We start from the raw sequence: 26,014 nt of genomic DNA on the forward strand, positions 1-26,014 counted from the left end.
CACTTTTTAAGGGACAATAATATTTTAAGTTTTATTCAAGTCCTGTATTTTTAAAAATAAAAGCATGTATTTTTAATTTGTAGTTTGTATTTTATTTACATTGTTTTATGTATTCATTTTTTAAAAGTAAATATCACATTCTTTATATATCTATAAAGATTTCAATGGTTCGACAAGCTAATTTTTTAAAAATATATACCATCTCCAAAAATAATAATAATAAATAAAAAAAGTTTGATAAGTCAAATTTTTCATATCAGAGCCATATATAGGGTGCAACAAACAACGGTGCAAATAATTTAAAGCGATTATTAAAAATATAGATAAAATATTCAGGAAAAAAGAGGTTATTATTATTGTATTTCATATTATATTGCATTATTGTATTTCATAAAGTTATTCATGTAGTATATAACAATAACTAGTTTCTATATTTTGGCCAAATTGTGTGTTTTTGTTTTAAAAAGCTCATTACTTATTCACATATCAAAAATAAGAAATTTGGAATATACTTGACTACCATTTTGAGTAGGTGATTTTTAGTACTTGTTGATATACTTTAGAATAAATAATTTTAATAAATAAAATAAAGTGTTAATCCACTTAAAATAAAAATATACTACTTTGTATGAACACCAAACTTTTAAAATATGAGCAGGACATGCTTTTCAATCGAAAAGCTTTATTTCTTCATCAGATGCAAGTTGGATCCTTCGCAGCTGGTGAAGAGCGAAAACTTTTTATTCAAAACGTGCGTTCTGCTCACATTTAAAAGATTAGTGTTCATGATAAGTAGTATATTTTTGTTTTACTTAATTTTTGAGTGTTTATTTGTAATTAAGCCACTTACCTTATAGTAAATACTATATTTAAATGCACATTTTCATAATGTGTTTATTTAATTGGGATACAGGAATAAAATAGAATATGTATTGTCATGTTTGAATTTATAATTCAGAAAGAAAATTTTATTTTGAAAATGTACATTTTACAGCTAATCTGCAAAATATGAAATCTTACTAAATTTAATGTACAGTTAAGGCAGTAGCTTCCAAGTTTGCATGAAATTATTTTCTGGACATTGCTGAATTTATAAGCACTTTAATATGCAAGTAACTGAATAAAATGGGCATAATCAATTACTTAATAAAGATCTTTTTAAAAATAAAAAATTCTTTACTATCCTACATTTCCATAATGCAAGTACTATTGCTAACACCGAGAGGTCAAAAGTAAATGAAATTCTTCCAAAAACTATTTCTGACTTTAAATTAATTAAAATTATGTTTACTTAAATATATGAAAGTAAAATATTTTTCTTTAATATTTTACTTTCATATATTTAAGTAAACATAATTTTAATTAATTAATTCAGTATAATTTATCTTTTTGTATCATAAACTATATTAAGTTTGGACAGTAATAGTTTATAGTTCCAGCTGAAAGTCAACAGTCTGTAAGTATATATTTCATCAATGGCATAAATACATGTAATACAATGTGATTTTCTTTGTCTCTTTAGGATGCAATGCATTAAAATTAAATGAGATTTTTTTACCTTCTCAAATATTATAACAGTAGTGCAATTAATTTTTTAACGTTATTCAAATTAAAGTTTCCATCTCATTTTTTATTATTTATTTTAGATTTTCTTCCTAAAATTATTTAACCTAAACATCTTAAACAATGGTGCAAATAATTTAAAGCGATTATTAAAAATATAGATAAAATATTCAGGAAAAAAGGGGTTAAGTTATATCTAAATATAATTGTAAAAAATCGAACAACCTAATTCGAGGTCGTTGTCTGCTGACTGCTAGGAGACGGAAATAAAAAGCACTACTTGCCATATCAAAAGCGGGCCAAACTGGCGATGAACAGTCTAAGCTATCACTCACCAAGAGCATTAGTCACGTGGTATATGTTGGAGACATCCTAGCAGACGAATTCTCTGTGGGTGAGCCGTCTACCTGTTATAAGAAGTCGTTGGTAAAATGCATGTATTTGCCTTTAACAAATTATATAAATATTTACAAATTATTTATAAATGTGTTTGGAAATGAAGGACTTATTCATTCATAAACACATGTGAATGTTATTATGAAGAAATCTAGTTGCTAATATATCTAAATTTTTAATGATTTTAATATTATTTAAATATATAATAACCTTATCATTTAGTTTTAAACATAAATTGAAATTCTGTTGATGAATATATTTAGAAAACTATTAAGGCAATGTTCGTACTGGAAAGCAATCTGTTAAAAAGTGTTGTAAAGCACAGTTAAGATGTGTAGTTAAGGAATTAATAAAGAAGAAATTTTTGAATATTGTTTATTAATTGTTATTATTTTCAAGCTTAAGTTTTGCTTATTTAATTCAGTTTTGCTTAGTAATTGAAGTTATTAATTTTTGCTTTTGTTATTTAATGTTGGATGTAAGTTTAAACTGTAACTTTTGTAAACTTAAAATTTAGGTCTAGTTGCTTTAAAAGTTTCCTTGTGTTGAAGTTGTTTAATTTTTAATTTGAGTTTAGGGACTTAAGTTTACTTGGTTTTTGTACTTTTGTTTTGATCCTTAAGGTTGTATAACTTTTAACTTTAATTATTTTAAAGTTTTGTTTGCTGCACTTTTAGTGTGTTATTTTGTTTTTTTAAATTTAACTTAAGGTACCTTAATTTTTTTCCCCTCTTTCTATTAAAGTTATCGTATTCATATTTTCTGACTGGTGGTAAGGTAAATCAAAAGTATTTGAAACTCAATGTGGATAATGAGTGTGTATACTTAATTTTCTGCTGAAGAAACAATTTATATTATGCGTACATTTTTTAATGAATTTAATTGTTATGTAATAGATTAATTTTTAATGTCCTAAATTCTTTTATTGTGTGGAATAATTATTCACTGGTTCTGAAAAATTTTCTCATCCCAACCGTCGGCTCTGAATTCATTCTCAGAATCCCTTATCAGGGGATTATTGCACTCCAAAATTCTTTCACCCAAGCATTTGAACACATGTTGGACGTTTGCACCATCTGGAGTTTTTACTTGAACAGGACCCCGGTTGTTGTGACATCTCTAGCAGGAAAATGTTCTAAGAAGAGGTTGTTTATGAGAAGTGAAAAGTCGTTCCACAGAAAGCTCATGATATTGGATCTTTGCCTCCAGATGAGGCTAGTCCCCCCCTTTTTTCCATCAGCAGAGAGTATGTTGACACAGTGAAGTGGCCTTGGAGGCCGAATGGTTTAATCAAGATAGTTGGCTTCTTCTGGTAGTCGAGAAACCCTTTCCTGTAAAGATTTCTCTGCTTGGGTTGCTATGCGTGGCATCCTTCTGATCATCTTATTTCATAAATTTTTTCAAAAGCACATCAACTATTAAAGTGGCTGTGCAGTGGACGATGATGAGAGAGACGGAGTAAAGAAATTTGATGAGACGTAAGAAAAACGAAAGATGTCAACTTTACCGTTGAGCGTGGAGGGCAGACGCTTCGGAGACGAGGAGGAACAGTGAAGAGCTTAAGAGAATTGAGGCGGTTTGGAAAGTTGATGGTTACTGACCTCTACCTTCTTGTTTTCGTAGCCGAAATGGTCTCTACCGTTGATTTCTGCTGGACAAGCCATCCCGGGGAGACAGCCGTGCTTCAAGACTTGTACCACTAAAATTTAATTTTGTTTATTCCTTTTGCAGATTAGGCGTAATTGCAATAAATAATCTTCATTCATGTGAAATAAATAATCTTCATTCATGTGAAATAAAATAATCTCCTGGTGTATCTTGAAAGGAGGCCCCTCAGCTCATCGGTTATGTTAGTAATGTTAAAGGTATGTTTTATTTTTTGTATCCCTCAGCTAAAGTGTTAACCAGTCACCTCTTAATAATTGTAGTGAAAATTGTGATTATCATGACACTATCAGCAATGTATTCAAATCTCTTATCAACATAAATAAACGTTAGTTTCATTTTACTTACCTTGTATTGTAATTAATTTTAATTAATTTTACACTGGACCTTTCATAGAATGGGTGGGTTACCTGCAATGTTATTTTTCACAACGCAATATATATTGTCTGATTATAATGATGTATGTTCACTTGATTACTCGTGCTAGAAAATGTTTACTTATGTTTGCACATATTCAAACAATTACCTACTACAATATAGGTATTAACATGAATTTTCAATTGCACAGTAATAATGTTTAGCAGTAATTATTGCATTATGATCATATGTTTAAAGTGTTCTATAATTAAATACTCAACAAAATATATTTTTGAAATTAAGGATATAAAAAATATAATATGTATTACACGAATTATTTCCTTGCATTTTATAATAAATCAATTACAAATTTAAAAAAAAAAAAAACTTCTTTAATTCCTTTCAAAAACACTCATAGAAAGTTAAGTACATGGAAATCAGCAGCAATATTTAATGTATTTCACTGTTGAAATAAAATCTAATCTAATTTGAAATGAACCGAACAGAGAATTAATTATAAAGACTCATTTTTTATTTAAAGGATGCCTCAAAAGCTAAAAAAAATCATTTTGTATTTGGATAAGTATTTAAAGAAGAAGCTCTGTAACTAGGAAAGAAGTAATACAAAACTTTGATTTAAATTTTTCTAATCGTTAACCAAATAAAATCAAATAACCTTAAAATTTCTTTCTGATATAATTAACAAAGACTTGTGAATAAAATGTCATCAAAATTAAACTATTTGGAGCAAAGTGTTCTGGGAAAAGTATAGCATTTAATTCCATTCAAAATAAAACATTGTTTAAAAATGTTTTCTTTTTACATATTTACGGCTGAGTGGTTTACGGATCCGCTCGCTTTTCAGTATTGTTAAAACTAGGTCCTGTTCACCATCAAGCTCTGCAGGAGCTTTCAGGACTTCTCTTGTCCACAGCCTGTATGTTGACTCACGAACCATCACTTTATCTGAGGCGTGAACAATTGTCCCTTTTACAATATTTTAATATTCTATCACAACCTGAACATCCTAATAAGCTGTGCTTACTTGATAATGCGTGTAACACTTTATTTGAAACACGTCCATCCTGTGTTCCTACTTTTCTTTTAAGAGTTCACCCTGTCATTGAGGAGCTTTCCCTCTCTGATATGCATCCCCAAGCAGTGCAGAATTTTGAAATCCCACCTTCGGAAAATGCACGAATTCAGCTTCTTGATGTTTTCAAGCATCACGTGAAGGCAAGCACTAACGAGATCATTTACAAACAACTCTTCGCTGAGCACAGGCACAAATATAGCAGTTATTATCCGATATATACAGATGGATCCAAGTCAAATGATCATGTCGGGATGGCATTTGTATTTCAAGATTACATAGAGGGCAGATGCGTGCATCATGTTTTCTCAGTCCTAACATCTGAACTAACTCCAGGTCTTTTGTACATCTAAAAGCTCTGCCAGGAAAAGTTCATAGTTTATACAGGCTCATATAGTGCTCTTAAATCATTGGAAGCTTTTCCCAACACTCAGAATTCTGTGGTAGTGGATGTTCTCAAGGTTCATATAAACTTAACAATACAAGGATATGAAGTCCTGTACTGCTGAGTTCCTGACATGTGGGAATAAAGGGAATTGTGCTTGCAGATATTGCAGCAAAATCTGCTGTTGAATTGTCCAGTCGCCTCATCCCTTTTAGAGACATCTGCTGTGTCTTCATTTGGAAGATCCAAAAAGAATGGCAGGAAATTTGGAATGTTCAGCTTCACAACAAGTTAAAAAATGTAAAGCTTAGAATTGAGCATCGGGATTTTGCTGGAAATCGCAAGGAGGTAGTTCTGGCCTCAGAATTGGTCACACTAGAGTAACACATAACTATCTTCTGAAAGCTGAAAATGAGCCTATTTGCTTTAACTGTAATGTTTGTGTATCTTCATCAGATTTTAATTGAGTATCCATGTTTTAATAGTCTTCGCCAGAAATATTTTAATAGCTGGGACTTGCCTCTCGACCGTTTAATCGGAAGAGAGGTCAATTGTAATTTATTTTATTATTTAAAATTGACTGACTTTTATTACCTAATGTAATTTGTTTTGAAGATTGTGTCTTGGATTTTAATGTATGCTTTTAACTTGTTTTTATATGACTTCATCCTCTGGATTTGGTACATTTGTCCACTTGTTTTCATTTATTGTATTTTAATTTCATCAATTGTAATCGTCCCATCTCGTGTTTGCCGCGCTACAATTATCTTTGGTTTTGCGCCAATAACCTCTCACTCACTCACTCTTTTTACATATTTACGACTCTGAAGTTTTACAGAAAAAGAAAATGTATATATTTATATGTATATTTACGGTGCAATTACAAAATGTTTACCTTCAATCATGTCAAAAACCTATTGATCTTAATAGATAGTCACTGAAAGTTTTGGTCTCTACAAAGGGTGCACGACAAGCGTCTACGGCCAGCAGGTCACAATGCGGCGTGCATGCACAGTATGATCCCCCACTTCTATGACCGCCATCTGTCCTTGCTACTGGAATTATTCCAGACTGGCGATGTTTTTCGCCAATTTGGCACTGATCAAGTTTAGTTCTGAGGTCATCCGACTGGAAGTGAAACAGTCACCCGACTACTGAAAGTGAAAATGTTAATTAGCATGTTCAGTTTTTAATGGTGATGACTGACTCTTTGTTTTCCATAAATCTGCCTATTCTAAATCAAATAATATTTCGAATATCACTGTTGAGAAAAGAACAGCATTCGAAAGACAAAATGCTCCTTTGTATCTGGTACATTCTGCATGCATCATAAGTGAAAGATATTGAATTAGTATAAATATTAAAAAAAAGATGTACTGTGATATAATATTAATAATGTGAAATCTATATATATATAGGGAGTAATGGCCAAAATCAGAAATATAATCAGATAAAAACCAAATAAATATGCTTTGCCTTAAAAATTTGTGTTTGAGGAAAACTTGGTGTTATGTAAATATAATATGGGATTGTAACTAGGGATTTTTATTTCCAATGATTGTATAAATCAGTCAATGACTTTGCCACAAAAAATTACGTCATGGTATCAAAATGCATAGCCTATTTATTTCTGTTAACAGTTTAATGTTGAAAATGACCACACAGGATGCCGATTTAACTTCATAATTGTAGTGCTACTCATAGAACCCTTATGAAATCATAAGAATAAAATATATTTAATGCAATTTCATTATGTAACATTATTAATTTTTATGGATATTCATTACAAAGAGAAAACGTAGAAACTGATTCTGCAGTTAGCGAAAAATATAAATTAGGGAAAACCTCATATTACACTTCAAACTTTTACATTTACCGATTTAGAAATTACGAAATACTCATGTTAGTAATGTTAAAGGTATGTTTTATTTTTTGTGTTCCTCAGCTAAAGTGTTAACCAACCACCTCTTAATAATTGTAGTGAAAATTGTGATTATCATGACACTATCAGCAATATAACCAAATCTCTTTATCACCATAAATAAACGTTAATTTCATTTTACTTACCTTGCATTGGAATTAATTTTAAATTAATTTTACACTGGACCTTAGTCATAGATTGGGTTAACTGCAATGTTTTTTTTTTTACAATGCAATATATATTTTCTGATTATAATGATGTATGTTCACCTTGATTACTCTTGCTAGAAAATGTTTACTTATGTTTGCACATATTCACACAATTACCTACTATTGGGTTGGCAACTAAGTAATTGCGGATTTCATTCATAGATGGCTTCAGTTGAATTTTTAGGGTTGCAGACGTAGTACAAATGTAAAACACTTTGTTATTTGATAGTTGGCAATTCAGCTGTCAATCAGTAAAAAACGTTTTTTGATCGGTTGCTAGTTTTCGTAAGGCGCCCGTTGAAAAATGGAAAATCAAAAGGAAGATTTTCGTCATATTTTGCTTTTTTATTTCCGCAAAGGGAAAAACGCATCGCAAGCTCATAAAAAGTTATGTGCTGTTTATGATGATGAAGCCTTAAAAGAACGACAGTGTCAAAATTGGTTTGCCAAATTTCGTTCTGGTGATTTTTCACTCAAAGATGAAAAACGCTCTGGTCGTCCAGTTGAAGTTGATGTCGACCTAATCAAAGCAATAATCGATTCGGATCGTCATAGTACAACACGTGAGATTGCAGAGAAGCGTCATGTATCACATACATGCATTCAAAATCACTTAAAACAACTTGGCTATGTTCAAAATCTTAATACATGGGTTCCTTACGAACTGAAAGAAACGTATTTAACGCAACACATTAACAGCTGCGATTTGCTAAAGAAACGTAATGAAAATGATCCATTTTTAATACGACTGATAACTGGCGATGAAAAATGGGTTGTTTACAACAATATCAAGCGGAAAAGATCGTGGAGCAGGCCAGGTGAATCAACTCAAACATCAAAAGCTGATATTCATCAAAAGACTGTGGAGCAAAAGATCAGGATCAAAAGAAGGTTTTGTTATCAGTTTGGTGGGATTACAAAGGAATTGTCTACTTTGAACTCTTACCACCCAACCGAACGATCAATTCTGATGTCTGCATTAAACAACTATGCGCACATGTATATTCGCAGCCGTAAAGGTCTTACGCGCACGCGTAAACGCCTATGCGCATGAGTGAACGTGACGCATGCGCAGAAAGTTTTTAGCTTTGAGGTCCGGATTATGGGTGTCCGAATTAACGACTTTTGACTGTAATTGCCAGTTTTCAGAAGTTATAATTCAGTGTAGTGTAATATTTAATTTATCTTTCACATTAAAACTTCAAAAATAATGAGCATCCTTTTTTATATCTTTATTTCATTTTGATTTTTATAATAATTAAGAGATAGAAGTCTTCAAAGGAATATAACTGCAATTTGTGTTAAAATTTATTAAGATCTATAAAGAAAGCAATACAAGAACATGTCATATATGCATAAGAATTTTGGTCCTTGTTCAGTAGCAAGAGGTTTAAAAAAGGAAGAGAACGTTCTGACTGGCTTCCCAATGTAATCTATATATCTTCAAGATTTTGCCATCAAGTAGCTTCCTGATTTCTAAAAATTATGTCACCTGTACTTCACCAGGTGACTAGTCCTGTGTTTTAGACACCATACACTGACAATTACTGAAAGAGAATTGTCATTTCATTAAGCTCCAGCCTTTGATTGCTGTTTTCAATTTTGAATTAACAATTTATTTTATTAATTTGATCTGAAGTGTATGAAGTTGGGAAAATTTACCTTATGTTAAAATAAAAAAAGGAAAACAATATTTTTATTTGCATGCATAAAAGACCTGGGCAGTTTGGAAACATACACTAAAGTTTTAGCATTTTCCTAAAATATGATTAAGTAAAAATAACCTCGACTTGACAATATCCTGATTTAATGAAAAATTTCATGAATTATGTCACACTTTGATTACTATTAATTGTTTGAAATGATATTTTTGCATCCTTTATTGACAAACTTAATGACTATAGCACAGGGAATTAAAGAGTTAAATGCAATGGTAGCCACAGTAATTTGCTATAGAGTTTCGCCGATTACGGTGTGTATGTATAAAGCCAATGGCCTAGAAGAGTTCTCCCAGATTCGGGTAGCCAGCTCAATCAGAAGCACAGGTAGTTAAAGAGCTCAATGTGACACCCAGTGTCGTCAGCAATTTATGGAAATAGTTTCAGGACTTTGAAAAGTTCGACCAAGATCCACAACCAAGGTCCAAACCCGACCAAAATCCACAACGACGATTGAAGCTCACTATTTGCCTCTTTCTGCGCTGCGACACAGAACTGCTACAGATTCACAACCTCACCTGAACTATATGCTGCCGCTGAAATCCGAGTTTCACGGTTTACAGTTGTCTGAAGGCTTCATGAGATAGGGCTGTATGCCAAAAGACCTGCTATTTGCGTTCCGCTCACTTCAATACACAGACTTCAGTGCGTGCTTTTTACACGAGCCGAGATATGCCTGGCCATTGATTCTTATTGTGTCTGCATTTGGAAAGAACCTGGAACACGATACCATCCCTCCCTCATCATGGTAAAGGATCATTACGGTGGTGGAGGTGTAATAGTTGGGTAGGCATTATGCTGAACGGCCCCACACCCCCTTCATGTGTTTGACAAAGGCTTTCTGATTTCTATGAGGTATAGAGAGGCAATTTTAGATCGTATGTTTCAGGAGCGCAGTTGGTCCGGTGTTCCTGTTAATGGATGGCAAAGCTCGTCCACATAGGGTTCAGCTATTCAACGGTAACCTGGAAAGTGAGAATATTCGCCACCTGGCTAAACAACGCAACACCTAACTGAAATAATATATCCCTATAAAGTATGTCTGGGACGCTCTTAGGAGGGCAATTTTCCCCCCTCCAAGAACCATCCTGGAGATGAAAACTGTCTTGTTGCAGGAATGAGACCGACTGCCATAGGGGCTCTTCATCTGCGTCCTGTCTAGTGTGCCGTTACGCTACACGACCTGTCTGGCTGTGGAAAAGACCATACTTCGTATTAGATCTTAAAGAGATGTTAATTTATTTTACCGATGTTTATTTAGAGCTTTATTGATAATCATGAGACATAAAATGACTTGGAATGTCACATTCCTTTCTCTGTTATGAATGTATATTCATAGCGTAATTTTAAAATAATTAATTTTCAGCGATTTTAAGTGATTTACAATAAATTTGACAGATGAACTCCTGTGTAAATAGAAAGTTTAAGAAACATTAATGAAGTTCTCCTATATTTATGTCTTTATTCTAAACAACGCAACACCTAACTGAAATAATATATCGTTAGTTTCGCTTTCAGTTTCAGGATAGTTCTAAAAAATTAAGTTATTCCAACTTTTTTAAAAATTAACAGTATTCAGGATCTTACCTGTTTTTGAGGTTGTAGTGTTTATATTTATTTTAACTAATATTTATTTTAAGTTTAAACTACCTTTCCTGTCAAGCCTTCCTTTCCCCTGGAACTGCCAATGCCAGAGTATGTAAATTTTAGTAGAACGCGCAAAGATTCAAATTATCAGCGGAAGTATTCTGAGTTAAATAGAAAGGAAACGAGTTCGAGGTGTGCTGTTCTTACTTCACGAGCGCGGAGGTAGATAGCCAGAAATTGAAGAACCCCGCGTTTCGGTCTGTGTGCTTGCCTGGAAGAATTGTTAATCGTTCAAGTGATCTTCAAGTTTGCTGAATTAGCAGCGGTATTGTAAAACGCGGTGAGGTTAGTTACTTTTAGAGAGCCTCGTAGTTAGAGTCTTGTCATTAGTTTCTTTTCAGGTTATTATTTTTATTTTACCGCCGAGTTGGCGTAGTTTGTGAGCGTCAAGAGCACGCACTTGTAATTTATTACGTTGAATAAAAACTGACTTAAACCCTTAACAAGACTCTGTCATTTATCAAGTTTCAACAGTCACCTGTTGGTTGCGTGCAAGTTGGAGGCGCGCAACGCTACAGGGTGATCCTCTCTACTTCTCAAGGTCTTCATGATTTCGATCTTGTGCGAAAGTGATTTTCAGTACCGATATTAGTCTTAGAAATATTTTGTTCTTTTCAGAGATGGACGCAACTAGAGAGTTTACTGCATTTTGTTTTATTCCGTCACAAATAAGGTGATGAACGATTTCATCACGTTTGAATATTTGTGAATGATTTCATGTTATGCCCTGTTAATTAAATAAAGGGAAACTTTTTAAAATTATTTCGGGTGATATTTGAATATGATGCAAATGTTATGCCATTTTTTAATCACATTTAAAGACAATTTCCGACAGACAGACAAAGTAGACAGATGTCTTGTTTTGCACCCGCTAAGTCTTTCTGCACCGATGGGCGAAAAATCAAGCATAGTTGCGAAGGAAAGGTATACAGAAAGAGGGGCAATTTCGTATTTGAGGAGAGTAAAAAGGAACTTCGTACATTTTATACGAGTTCAAAAGGCCAGAAAGAAAAGATGGGACAAAATAAAATTTAAAATAAATGGCCCAAAAATAATAGAGGGGGAAAAAGGCCTATAGAAAGAAAAGGAAAAGAAGTAGAAAATATCCTAAAATACGATTGTGTCCATGAGTGTAGTTAAGGAGTTCATCTGCAAAAATTAGTGTCTTTAAGAAGCAAACTTTAGCTAAGTTAAAAAAAAAATAAAATATACGAATGAATTCCTACATGGTAATGTGTATGCCCTTATCTTGAGACCTAACTAGAAAAAACATATATCATCACAGAGATGTACACTTAACTAAAGTAACATTAAATATTACCGTTCCCAAAAAATTCATGTATATTTCAAAAAAACAGTAATTGACAAAATCATAAATCCATATACAGTGTGAGAAAATTTCAGCAAAAATAGATTATACAGTTTATTTTTCTTAAATATTAGTTAAATATAAAATTAATTTATTAATTTAACCGTTGTAATTTATTATAGTACAAGTTTAAGAAATTCCGTCACACTGTATTTTTATTTGCTCATAATTCTAAGTTTGAGACCTGAAAAAAAAAAAAAAAGTCGGGGATCTTAGTTACAAAACTCACAATCTATACTCATCGATAGTCAAGAGATCCCCATTATTGCCTCTCAAGAAATTCCTAAGCACGAAAAGGAGGGGCTTCCGAAGAGTGTGAGTTACTGATAAGAACGGACTACTGATAAGGAATGTGGCGTCTCTACGGAATAGTACGAAGAAAAGAACCACATGACCTGCTACTATTACCAACTATTGTATAATGTTAGAATCTTATGATAATAATAAATAAAGAAATTTAATGGCACTCTAGTGAAAGAGAACAAGATATTGTATAGAGAACAGAATGATACTTATCTGAATATTCCGTGCCAGGACCTCTTTTGATTTCTCGTGTTGATAGTGAATAGCTAACAAAACACCTGAAGTTTCGAAGAAGCGAAGTTTCCTTTTTCAATTTGATGAATGAGACTTTGCATAGGAAAGGTGCATTAAACTTTTTTAGATAGTTGAAAACATTTACTGAAACCCGGCAATGAAACAGCCAAAACCTTCTAACAGTTAACAAAGACAATATCCGACAGACAGACAAACAGACAAAGTAGACAGATGTCTTTTGTTGCACCCACTAAGTCTTTCTACACCGATGGGCGAAAAATCAAGCATAGGGACGAAGGAAAGGTATATAGAAAGGGGGGCAATTTCGTATTTCAGAGGAGAGTAAAAAGGAACTTCGTATATTTTATACGAGTTCGAAAGGCCAGGAAGAAAATATGGGACAAAATAAAGTAAAAAATAAATGGCCCAAAAAATAATGGAGAGGAAAAAAAATTATATTTATAATTTAAAAAAAGGGCTTATATAAAGAAAAGGAAAGGAAGTAAGAGAATTTTGTTAAAAAAAAAAAAAAACCCACGATTGTGTCCAGGAGTGAAGTCGAAGGAAGTTGTTGTCATTTACATTAAATAGAGTCTTACAGGTGTGTGTAATGAGTGTGTTTTGCAAAGGTGAATAGATGTGAAGATGGGGTAAAATTAATAATAAAATATAAATATTGAGGGTCCAGTCACGTAAGTCTAGTTTAGAAGCTAACTTTTGCTATAAGAGGGAAACTAAAATTTAAAAATTTTAAATTAAACTTTTATTTTTTAACATGGGAAACAATATGTTAGCCTCTACCTTGAGACACAGTAACAGAAGACACATAAGATCAAGATGCATATAATATCATGCAAAATTATACATTAACTTAAGTAACATCATCAATTGCGGTTTCCAACGTATTCATATACTCAGAGAACACCATCATATAAAATCATAAATCTAAAACAAGGCGAGAACACATCAGCAAAAGTAAATAAGTAAATAAATTACAAAGTTTTTTTAAATTTTAATATTAATTATTATTTTTTAAATAAGCATTTTATTTATTTATTAAGTTAATGGTCATAATTTATTATATGTGTACTATTTTATCAATTTGAGGCACACTGTATTAATATATGCTTTTAATTTAAATAGATAGGAAATATAGATTAAAGAAGCAAAAACTACAAATCTATACATTCATTGAGGCCCAAGATCCTGTTTTTTGCCTCTCGAGAAATTCCTCAAGGGGGCCGCAATGAGTAACGCTAAAAGACTACACTACTGATAAGAGCTACTGATAAGGATAGCGTCCCTACGAGATGGTAACCAAAAAACAAAAACAAAAAAGGAACCACATGATTTAAAGTAATTATTAAGTATTTAATGTCAGAACATAATAAAATGAGCATAATAATAATGATCATAATAAATAAATGAATTTAAAGGTACTTTAGTGACAGATATTTGATTTAGCTCAGAGAAAAGAAGTTCTACTTATCTGAATGTTCCGTCTTGATGTTGTAAAATATTGCAAGGAAGATAAGACCTTCAGGAGAACTTTCGGTTTTGAGAACGAGACAATGTAGAGGATATTCGCGAAAATTTTTCTTAAATAAATGGATATTTTGTGAAAAACATCTTTGAAAATTTAGGAGCTCCTCTAAGATCCTGCCTCCATCATACGTGATCACAGCGCCTTCTTTTCAAAGACAATATCCACATTTTTTTTATGCCCTTATCTTTATGTCCGTGAAGTATTGGTCCGTGAAGCTAACTTTCAACAGTTACCGTCATTGAATCTAAGAATCTCTAGAAACTATGCATTTTCGTCTCACAAATATAATAAATAATGTAACTGTTCAATAACAGACTGACAATACTTTTTATAAATTTTAAATAAGTTTCAATAATTCGTACATTTATCACTTAACCAGATTTTTAAATCGCTATAATTTAAACACTTTTTTTTTATATGCTTGGCACTTTTTTCATTTTTGGCATTGCGAACTTGATGTATAACATTATTCGAATTATCAATACAGTTTTAAAAAATTATATTTGAGAGTGCAGAGCATGATATAAAGAATTATCGCATTTGGCCTTTGCCTGTTCTCATGACTAGCACGTCCAGCTGTCATGAAGACCAAACATCAGCTTATTCTTGCTCATTTTTTATGGCAGTTTATGTAGCACCGATGTGCGTAATAAAAAGATTGCCCATTAAATTATTCATAAGTCAAATGAAACAGTTTACGCAGTTCTTTTTAAGCTGTACAGATATTAAACTATGCAGGATTAGCTAAAAAATTATTTTATTTTTTAGTAATTGAGTTTGCACATGCACTTTAACGCATTGACTGCCATGTACATCATCGATGATTCATAGCGGCCTTACTTTTCGGAGCCATGCTCATCGAATGTGACTCAAATTTTGTATTGTTTGAAGCTGTGTGAGTCATCGGTGCTTCACAAATGGATCAATTTATACGGTTAAAATTATTTCTACATTTTGAAAGTTGCTCGTATTCTTGGTTTCGGCTTCAGGAGGCCTTTTTTCATAGATTATAATCTGATTTTAATATAGATTTTGCTGCATTAAGTAATCGTTATATATGAAGTACAACAACGAAGTTATAATTAAATGGGATTGTGTTGTTTATTGAAAGAATACAAGACTAGCGATATTTTTTAAGATGTTTATTTACACATTCACTAAGTTATTTATTTTTAGTTATGTATTATGTTTTATTATTTGCATCGCAATACAGTTTTTGTCTAATTTTACCAATTTTTCCTATTGAGACATAGAACTCTTGTGTTAATTTACAATGAACTGAAATGTAATAAATTTATTATTTAAAATATAAATAGGATTTATATTTTAAACCTGTTATTTGTTTATCTATTTATTAAATATTCATAAAAATATATTCAGATTAGGTACTGAACTGATTTTTAGGATAAAGCAGACACGAAACCACTAGAATTAAAAAAATGATTCGACAGACTATTTTACCAGATTTTGCTGTGGCACTGTGTTAAATAAAGATTCTTTTCAAGTACCCTAAAAAACTTTGATTTTAGAAAGCGTCAATTATGTCCGTGAAGTATTAGCAAGTGTGTTATATTTATAATACCGCTGCCATGGCTTCAGCCATGGCATGCGAGGCCCCAAGAGCGAAATATTTCGCTCTTTATTATCCATTAAAATGGGGGTATTGCCTCAACCAGAGGTTCATCGTAGCCCAAATAAGTCTGTAGAGTTCCAAATAAAGGTGAATTTGAAGATTTAATAATGTCCTTATTCTTCAAAAACACAATTTGGGTACAGTAAAATTAAATATTTATGCTATAAAATTTATTTCTTTAAAGTTGCACAGTAAATACCACGTGATGCGATGTGGCCAATAGCGAGTGAAGGAGTCATAAGACCGCGAACTAAAATTTTCACTGAAAGCAAAGTCTTTGCTTTAAAACACTACACAGTACTAAATAAATTCTTGGTTAAATGAAAAAAATAAGTAAGAAATGTAAGTTGCAATCAAAGCCCATAAGCTTTGTCAGAGCATAGTCCATAACGTAAACTGATCTTGAGTAATGAAGAGTAATAAGTTATGTAAAATAAGTAGAAATAAAAGATATACACTGCACACTACCACCATAATGCATTATGATGTATAGTTCGCGGTCTTTTATCTGTGGTTTCTTTAATGGCTAGTTATTGTGAGTTTTTCAGTTTTTCAAAAAAGTTGTGTGCTGTAGTTAGTATTTGATCATGAATCGGGAGAATCTTTAAATCTTTATGGATTTGCGCGTTCCGCACAAAACAAGGTGCATTTGTTATGCTACGGAGAATCTTATTAGGTAAGACGTTTCTTTTCTAGCGTTCAGTTTATCCGGCAGTTGCCCATGCAGGAACTGCATAGAGTAGAATTGATCTGATGAGGGTGATATAAAGATTTCTCTTAGTATTCAGATTTAATTTAGATTTCCTTCCAAGCAGGGAGTAAAGAGACATAAATGCTGCATTAGCTTTATTGATGGTATACTGGATATGGTCCTTGAAATTTAAAGCTTTGTCGACGTACACTCCTAGGTATTTATATGAGCTTGCTACTGGAACAGGTGAATTATCTATTTTAATATTGGAATTAATTGGAAAATTTTTCTGTATCTGCGATATAAAACAACCCAAACATTTATCTGCGTTAAGTTTAATTTTCCAAATTTCACAGTATTTGTTGATTAGATTAGCTTGCATTTGGAGTTTATCAAGACCATTTTGTGGATTTCTAGAGCTGGTCAAGAATACTGTATTGTCCGCATATTTATAAATACTTGAGTGTAGTGGGACACTACACTCAAGTATTTATAAATATACATATTTATTTGTATTTATAAATATGTATTTATAAATGACATTTATAAATACGTGCGACAGTAGAGATAAGAGAAGTAAGTTTAATGAAGCTATTAGGCAGAAGGATATTTGACAATTTGTGGAGTAAGCCAAGCATGCCAGACTCGGTCAAATGCCTTCTCAAAATCGAGACAGCATGCTGCTACTCCATTTTTTTTTCTAAATTCTTGGGCGATAAATTCTACCAGGTGGAGTATCTGATGAGTAGTACAATGTCCTTTTCGGAAACCAAATTGGTTCCTATCAGTGCCAATTTGGTAAGTCTTGTACTGATGACACGTTCAAAAACTTTGCAGAAAGCCGGTAACAGGCTGATGGGTCTATAAGTTTTGGCATATTTAAGGTCTTTTCCAGGTTTCAAGATGTTAATAATTATTGAATGCTTCCACTGAGAGGCAGTACGAATAGCAGTGATGAATGCATGCGTTGAAAATATTGGTGATAAGTACTATACATCTGTTAGGCAGTGCAGATTCTTCATTTGAGATATTATCAAAGCCTTGGCTTTACGTTTTTTGATAATTTAGTGTCTTTATTATGGCTTTTAATTATGATAGCATTTTCGTCTCCTCTGTTGTGGAGTCTATCCTCTCTGATAGCTATGAATTCTGAATCTGTCACAAGCTCGAAGATGTGTTTCATTGACTAACATGACATCAATGTCATGTTTTTGGAGATCGGAGATCATCATTCGTTAAGTGGTGTTCAACCCGATAGCCTTTACCACTACATGTTTATCCATCCCCTAATAAGAGATGAGCTGAGGTTGTTGCTTACGGATACCGTTAGCATTGAAGAAATTAATTTTTATAAAGCTTTTGGTAGCTGAAATAAGATTAGGAATATTATGAATCGGCTTAAAATTCATAATCAATATTTGACAGATAATCAAAAACGGCCATCCCGACCTCTAATTTTTCAAATATTCCTTTAGCATTTTAAAATTTTTAGAAGAAATCTTTAATTTGTAACTTTAACCTCTCATAAAATCCTAATTGGCTAGTTTTTGATCCTTTCGGTTGGTTTTCATCTCTGGATGGCTGTTGTCAGGCAGGACTACGTTTAGGGATCTCCTTCGGATTGAGCGCCGGGAATTCATTTTTGTCGTAATGGAATTGATTCTTCGTCGCTTCTATTTTGGCTTTAATTTCTTCAATCTGTTTCTGTATATTAAATGGGTGCTTAGGGCAACCTTTAAAAGAAGAAATGTGATCTGCTCCGCAGAGGGCACAAACTGGAGGTTTATCTTTATCATTTTTTGTTTGGGAGCAAGTATAGGTCTCGTGACGTTTTGCACATTTTAAACAGCATGCTTTGTATTTGAGGCGATCCCGTGTATGCCCGTACCGCTGGCACTTATGGCATTTCATGGGGCCAGGGCGAGATTTGTAAGGTTTTCACGAACACGTCGAGTCCTCTTAATTTCTTTATGTCATATATAGCTTTGCCTTCTTTATTGCGGGTGCATTCTATTAAGTATACAGGTAAATGGGTAATTCTCCCCTCAATAAGGTAAGTGATTTGACGGTTTTTTTTTGGATGGGTATTTCCATTTTTTATATTTCAGATTTGATACGTTCAATATTAGCAGTCTTTGGCAGTTTCTCGATTATAGCTTTAATGTGTTTCTCGATGTTCATTTTAAAAGTATGGTAGGGGAGCTCAAGTTTATCTAAAAAATCAGTGAGCATTCTGTAATGTTCAGAGTCGTAAACTCTGATGGTAAGAGTTCCACCGGATAAATTTCCGCGGAATTTTTTGATTTGTAACTTTTCTTCAATAGCATCTTTTAATTTGTCCCAGTCGCCTTCAAAGTCGGCTAGGACAGTGGGAGGGGGATATGCCCTGCCGTTTTTGTTGGGGCTATAAAATCACCCTGCTCGTTAGTAGAATCCATATTGTCTTCGAGATTTAATTCCTGGAATTTGTTTTTCTGTGCTGGCTCATTAACCTCTGCGTTTGAAAGAGTGCGCTTATGTGTTATGCGAGGTGTAGTAAAACCTTCTTTATGCGTTATGTTTTTCTTACGCTTAATTTTAGTGTTAGTAGATTCGGTAGATTTATTAGTTTCCATGGTAGCTGGGAGTAATTAGTGGGTTCATCCTCAGTTTGAGTTCAATAACGTACTGGCTTAGTGCTGCGATTTGATTTTTGAGATCATTAAGATAAGCTAATTATTCCTCGGACTGATTGGGAACATCTCTAAGTGAGTAATATTCTTCCTCTAAGTTTTGCATAATAAGCATAAGATTAGATGGACGTAATTCTATGGTATGATTTAAACACCATTGCTCGGTCCTTCTGAAAGCCTCCTCTCTCTCCATGATAATCTGTTGATCCGTTCACCTAACCAAATGGCTAAGATTGAATGAAAAACATACTTATCAACAAACTTCTGGGACTTAATAACCCTTCTGTGCTGTTATATTTATTTTGTGCTCCAGAAAAATCTTGTTTACAAGCAGGTTACATTATAACATAAAAATCAACTTGTGTTAAGAATCACTGAACTGTTGTCTCATCGTACGTACCAGGACCACCATTATGCCTGATTGCGATCAATTTTCCCCCTTCAATCTTACGAGATTTTCCTTCTCCTGATTGAACTACTACAAGTGCCACTTCAGCATTACTAGATACAGCCTGGTATGTCATACCGAAGGTATCATATGGCCAAAAAAATTACGTTCTGCTCAATTCATTTGCAAAATAAGATGGAAATGTGGGAAAGAGCACATGTGGTGTAATTTTCTTTAATTACCCTAAAGAAATCACATATAGTGCAGTCAAATTGTCTTTCTACTATGACATTAATGTAAATTATTTTAAGATATGAAGTCTAACATATCGTATGTCTTTAAAAGTTCTTATGCCTTATGTAACTGCCAGCCATTTAGACATATATACTTGCACTTACAAACATGTTTTGAATAAGACAAATATTCATGTTTTTGTATTTTTAAATTTAAAATATCAGTTTTAACTCATAAAATTATAAAAACCTATGAAATTAATTTTGTAACACTTGTATTCTTTGATTTTATTTCTAAATATCAGTTAATAATAATCAGTAAAATGACTTTTCTTTCACATGTACTATTGTTCATTATTTTGAAAAAAAAAAAAAAAAAAAAAGTCTAAGCGTTTTTGGTTAAAAAAAAGATATTCAAAATGTTTTGAAAATGAACTCATATAAGTATTCGAATACTTTGAAGATAGAGTCAATAAAAAATAAATAAATACAATAAATTAATAAAATAACGGGACATTCAATATTCATAATGGTTAGATATCTTTTAGCTAAAGTCACAATTTTCACATGCATTTATCTATATTTTTTTTAGTAACTGTTGTTCCATTCCTTCACAAGAATAGCTTTAAATAGAACTTTTGAAGAAATGTTACATTTACTTATTCTTTTCTCCAACTCACTCAATACATGTTCAATTTGATTTAAGTCTGAAGACTAAATGAAGGAAGAAGTTGTGATAACTTCCGGACAGTTGTATGAAAACCATATGTGAACATTTAGGGCTGCATGTTTAGAATCATTATCCTGATAAAACATGAGAATGTATTTTGCATTCCAATTTTCTTGCAGATGCTTTCAAATTTTCATAATAGTTATATACTTATCTATATAATTTTCCACTGTAAATGATACAAGATTCTAGTAAAATTGGCTGCCTTTGGTATCTAGAATACTTGAGAATTGTGTAGCGACTATTCATTGACTTCTAAAAGTCTAGAGCGACAAGTCCAAAGCAGGGTTTAAATATATTTTTATTTAACTTGAGACCATTTACAGTTGGCCAATCCTGGGCTTACATGAAGTCTCCACTTGGGCTTTAACTTAAGATAGAAAATAAGAAACTAATGCTAACTAACTAAAAACTAGAAAAAGCTGTACAGAAATAACTAACAGAGTTGGCCCGTAATTAAACCTCACTGGCGAATACTAACAGCCACGTAACAATACGGCTGAACGTAGTAAGATTTAGCTTAAAGCAATGACATGGCTAGAAAGGAAGACATGCATTACTAAGCTCTTTCACGGAAGTAACTTCCGTTGAAGAAAAAAAAAAATGACGTGGTCATTGTTTTTCCCTGAGACTTCTTATCAAATACTGGTTCCACCTCGTTTATATAAAACGGGATTTTGAAAATTCATTTTGGTAGGGAGTTGTAGGTGAGAAACAGAAAAATACAGGAAAGCCGTTTAAAATTAAAAAAAAAAAAAACATACAAAGGTAAATTTCCCATTCCAGGAGCAGCGAGAAATATACAAACCATATTGCTTCCAACTTCGTGCTTAACAGTATGCAGAACCATATTTAGACTTAATAAGGTCCTAAGCTATTTGAGATATGGGGCCCTTTAAAGTCTGTTATACAGTACAAAGTCCATAATCCGGACTCGTCGGGACTGGCGATTCCGGATTATAGATCATCAATTTATATCTGGTATGATGGCATGCAGCAATTATACAATTAAAAATATGAAACCGTAATTTATGGAATAAAGAGCAATAATGATGTAATCCGTATCAAAATTTACAAAAAAAAAAAAAAGCTTAATATATATTTGTTTACTTTAGTAAACATTTCTTTCAATGTAAGTTGTTGAAGTTGCTTCTATTTTTGTGCTAATACTTTCTCTTTAATTCTATAAACAGACATAATTTCTTGTTCAGTTACAAAGTTCCACTGTTCAAGTCCTGTAATTGCTGTGTCAAGAATATCGACTAACTTGTCAATCGAAATTTTTTCGTTTTCAAAAACGTTCTCTGTTACTTTCTTTGCTATCGGAAGTGCGCGTGGATAAACGCTTTACTGGCTTTAAGCGCATGCGTAAGTTTGTGGCTTTGAGGTCCAGATTATAGATCATTCCGGATAATGGACGTCCGGATTACGGATTTTGTACTGTAATATATTTTAATATTATTTATACTATATCTTAATTTTTGGGGCCCCCCAAGAAAGTGGGGGCCCTTAGCTATAGCTCGTGTAGCTTAGACATAAATCCGACCCTGACAGTATGAGCTAAGATTTTAAGCTAATGAAATTTAAATTAGAAAACACTTCTACAGAACACCAAGCAGCAGATTGCTTTCAAAGTCATGAAATCTGACATAAAAAAGTCTACATTAATCTGTACAATATGTTCAACAAAGCAGTAAACTACCTGCAGAAAGTCTGCACTCATAGCATTCTAAACAGAGCTTCAAGTAAAATCAGGAAGGCAAAACAAACTAATAGAAATTGATGAAAGCTTTTTTACAAAGCAGGTTGAACATTGATTTTTTGTTAAATAAAGATGTGTCAGGTTTTCAAAGTTCCACAGGAACAACTAACAGAAATTTGGTAGCATCTCCCTAACTTTCACAGTCGATGAGATAATATGTAAGTACTGCAGAATGTTTTAGTGAAGAAATTGAATAGCCACAAAATATAACTACTACTGAAATATAAATGAATTTTTCTATAAAAAATAAACCTTTATTTATTCCCCCCTATTTTTAAGCCTCAGGTTCTTAAAATATCATTTGAACTTTACCTACAACCAAGAACTAGCAAGTCTGCTCTAGGAACAGGATTTTTAGAAATTTAAAAACCTTGCTCCACAGAACATCCCAGCTGTTTTTTTTTTTTTTTCTTGAAATAAAATACCAAGCATTTTCCTGTGATAAGAAATGACATATCATCATCACAGTCATTAAAAAAACTCTGATTTTTTTTCTATTATGTCATTCATATTTAATGATTTGAGCTCAACTTAATTGCAAAACAAATATTAGATACTTATGCTTCATAAAACAGAACTCTTAGTATCTAAGCCTGAATTTAAACCAAAGTTTTCCTAAAACACCTACACTAATGATTTAAAAAATACTGATAATTCTTATATTGATTTAAGAATGTATAAAATGGAAAATTTATTGGAATACTGAATGCATAGCATAATTCACTTCAATACATAATTTATCTTCTTTTAATATGTTACATTATTTCAAAAATTCATATATACAGTTTCATTTTTTAAAAGTATGTACTATACTTAAGAATGATCTCTCAAATGATGTTGAATTTTAACGATGGCTGTTACATTTTTCAGTCAGTTGTACAATTCTATCAGAAGCAAAAATGTTTTATTCACTACATTCCACCCTTTTGTAGTTCTTTGAATACTGTATATATATTAATAAAACAATTTGAAGGACCAAAGTCCATAGCTATCCTATAACAGTTAGTATGCATGTATGATACAAGCTCTTGATCATCCAAGGTGACCTTGGTGTATATTACTTTAAATAATCAGTCTATCATATAAAAAAACTGAAATTTATAAATTCTTGAAACTATTCTTAGCATAAAGAATATCAAAATTTCCTCAGTATCTTGCACAGAAGATCACCCACCCTGTGAAATTCCTAAACAAATATGAAGTTAACTGAATAATATTACTACAAACTGAACATAAATTTCAGAAGTTTTTTCCCACCAAAATATACTGAGGAATGGGTACTTGCCATTTTATTTACCATGTTCACATTCTAGGCGCCTAAATAAATGTAATGAATAAATAGAAAAATCAAATTAAAATTCAGTTCAAATTTACATGGACTAGATTTTTGAACTATTTGAAATTCAATTCTGTTGTAAAATATATTAACATTTAATTCTTATATTCTTTGGCTAATTCCATTATTTAAATCTTCATATAAATATTTAGAAATGACTACAGATTAAGACAACGCTGACCAAATGAAATTTAATAACATCAAGAAAATGCAACAAGAAAAAAGTACAATTCAAATGAAATAAAATTTAAAAATTCTGAAAATCATTAGAGATTGAGGGAATGGAATTTGCCTAATTTAAGTTTAATTAATTAAATACATTCAATTTATTTCTGAGGAACATTTTCCTCTGTTAAAACTAAAAATTTAAAAAAGGAGAGTAGGCAGCAATGAATTATTCTTCAATATCAAAATGTCCTAATTTCCATACTGGCTTTAGTTATTTATTAAATGAAAGTCCACAGGAGACATTCAGATAAATTTCTAAAATTACTACACTCAAAAGTGTTTAATCCGGACTCGTCGGGACTTTGGCGATTCCGAATTACAGATCATCAATTTAAATCTGGTAAGATGGCATGCAGAAAACATAAAATTAAAAATATAAAAACTTAATTTATGAAATAAAGAGCAATTATGATCTAAAGGGTATCAAAATATACAAAAACTTAATATTTATTTGTTTACTTTATTAAACATTTCTTTCAACGCGCGCATGCGTAAAGAATACATTATACATAGTCGAAATTAGGAAATTGCAATCAGAAAACTATTTCATGTGTATCCGTAATATAATGACGAGAAATTTGATTTAAATCATATCAAAAACGGAGTACATCGAGATGAAATACTACATTTAGAAAGGAATTATAAGCCGAATAAAATAAAAACATCTGCCCTGAATATAAGGATAGTGCTGACAGATCAACGTCCATTTCATTGCGCGCCGTAATGTTCCTCCCCCCGCAGAGAGGTGTAAAATTGATAAACAGATTTCGGAAAGGTTAGAGAAACAAAGGATATGCCTTTATACATTTGTTTTGCAGCAATTCCACTTTTAGTTTGATGGACATCGAAACATGCTTTCGCTTTGTAGATCCTTTGGCAGCTCCAGAATCGGAAATTCTTTTTGACATAATCTAAAGTTCAAGCTCACTTTTATAAAATTGCTCTAACAGTCCACAAAAAATAATAAGCCGGATCCAATTAGAAGATTAAGGAACAACGCAATCTGCAACATTAACTGAAATAGATAATTAGATAATTTTAGCTTAGCTTATAACGTCCGTTATACATTAAACGCGCATGCATATGCGCATGCGCAGAAAGTTTATAGCTTTGAGGTCCAGATTATAGATCATTCCGGATTATGGACGTCCAGATTAAAGACTTTTGACTGTATTCTTATAATAGAAAAGGGGTGGTCACTATGCTGCAGAAAAGCTTCTCGAACAGAAAGGTGATGATAAAGAAAAACTAAGTTATTTTATGAACTTGAGCATACTCTCTATAGCCACACTTAGAAATTTTCATTTTTGAGGAATTAAAAATCTATTATCACCTGTGGCACTAAAACGAAAGGTAAAGTTCAATAGGAAAATTTTTCACAGATAACAGCAAGTTTAACAAATTAATCAAATGAAAGAAAATCCAGAATGACTTAAAATTTACACACATGCTCAGACATTCATACCCAGAATTAAATTTTTTTTTTTTTTTTTGTCAATAATGAAATTCTGAATTTAGTTTCAGTATTGCACCATAATCAAAACCAACACTTAAATGTCACTAACATATTTAATGAACTTTTGTCATTATGCAGAATGATACTGGCACAGCTATAACACACTGATTTTTACTTGAAAGAAATGCTCAAATTTTTTGAGTATGATTAGTCTTCATACTAAAAAAATGCTGGATAAATAGCTCAACCACCATACTCAAATAAAAACTGCTATTTATTGGAAACTTGCCTTTACTAGAAAATCCACGAGCATAGCCTTTATACTTTAAAATCATAAATTACATGAAATAAATAAAACTATTAAAAACTAAATTCCATATTTATTCAAATTGGTAGGACCATCTGCTACTACTTTTCTTTATCCTAAAAACAAATAATTATTAAATGATATGCATGGCTGGAAATTTATGAATACAGCA

Source organism: Stegodyphus dumicola, chromosome 11 (genome assembly GCF_044657685.1).
Source record: "Stegodyphus dumicola isolate Sdum_Otavi_A_Nest chromosome 11, ASM4465768v1".
NCBI lineage: Eukaryota > Metazoa > Arthropoda > Arachnida > Araneae > Eresidae > Stegodyphus > Stegodyphus dumicola.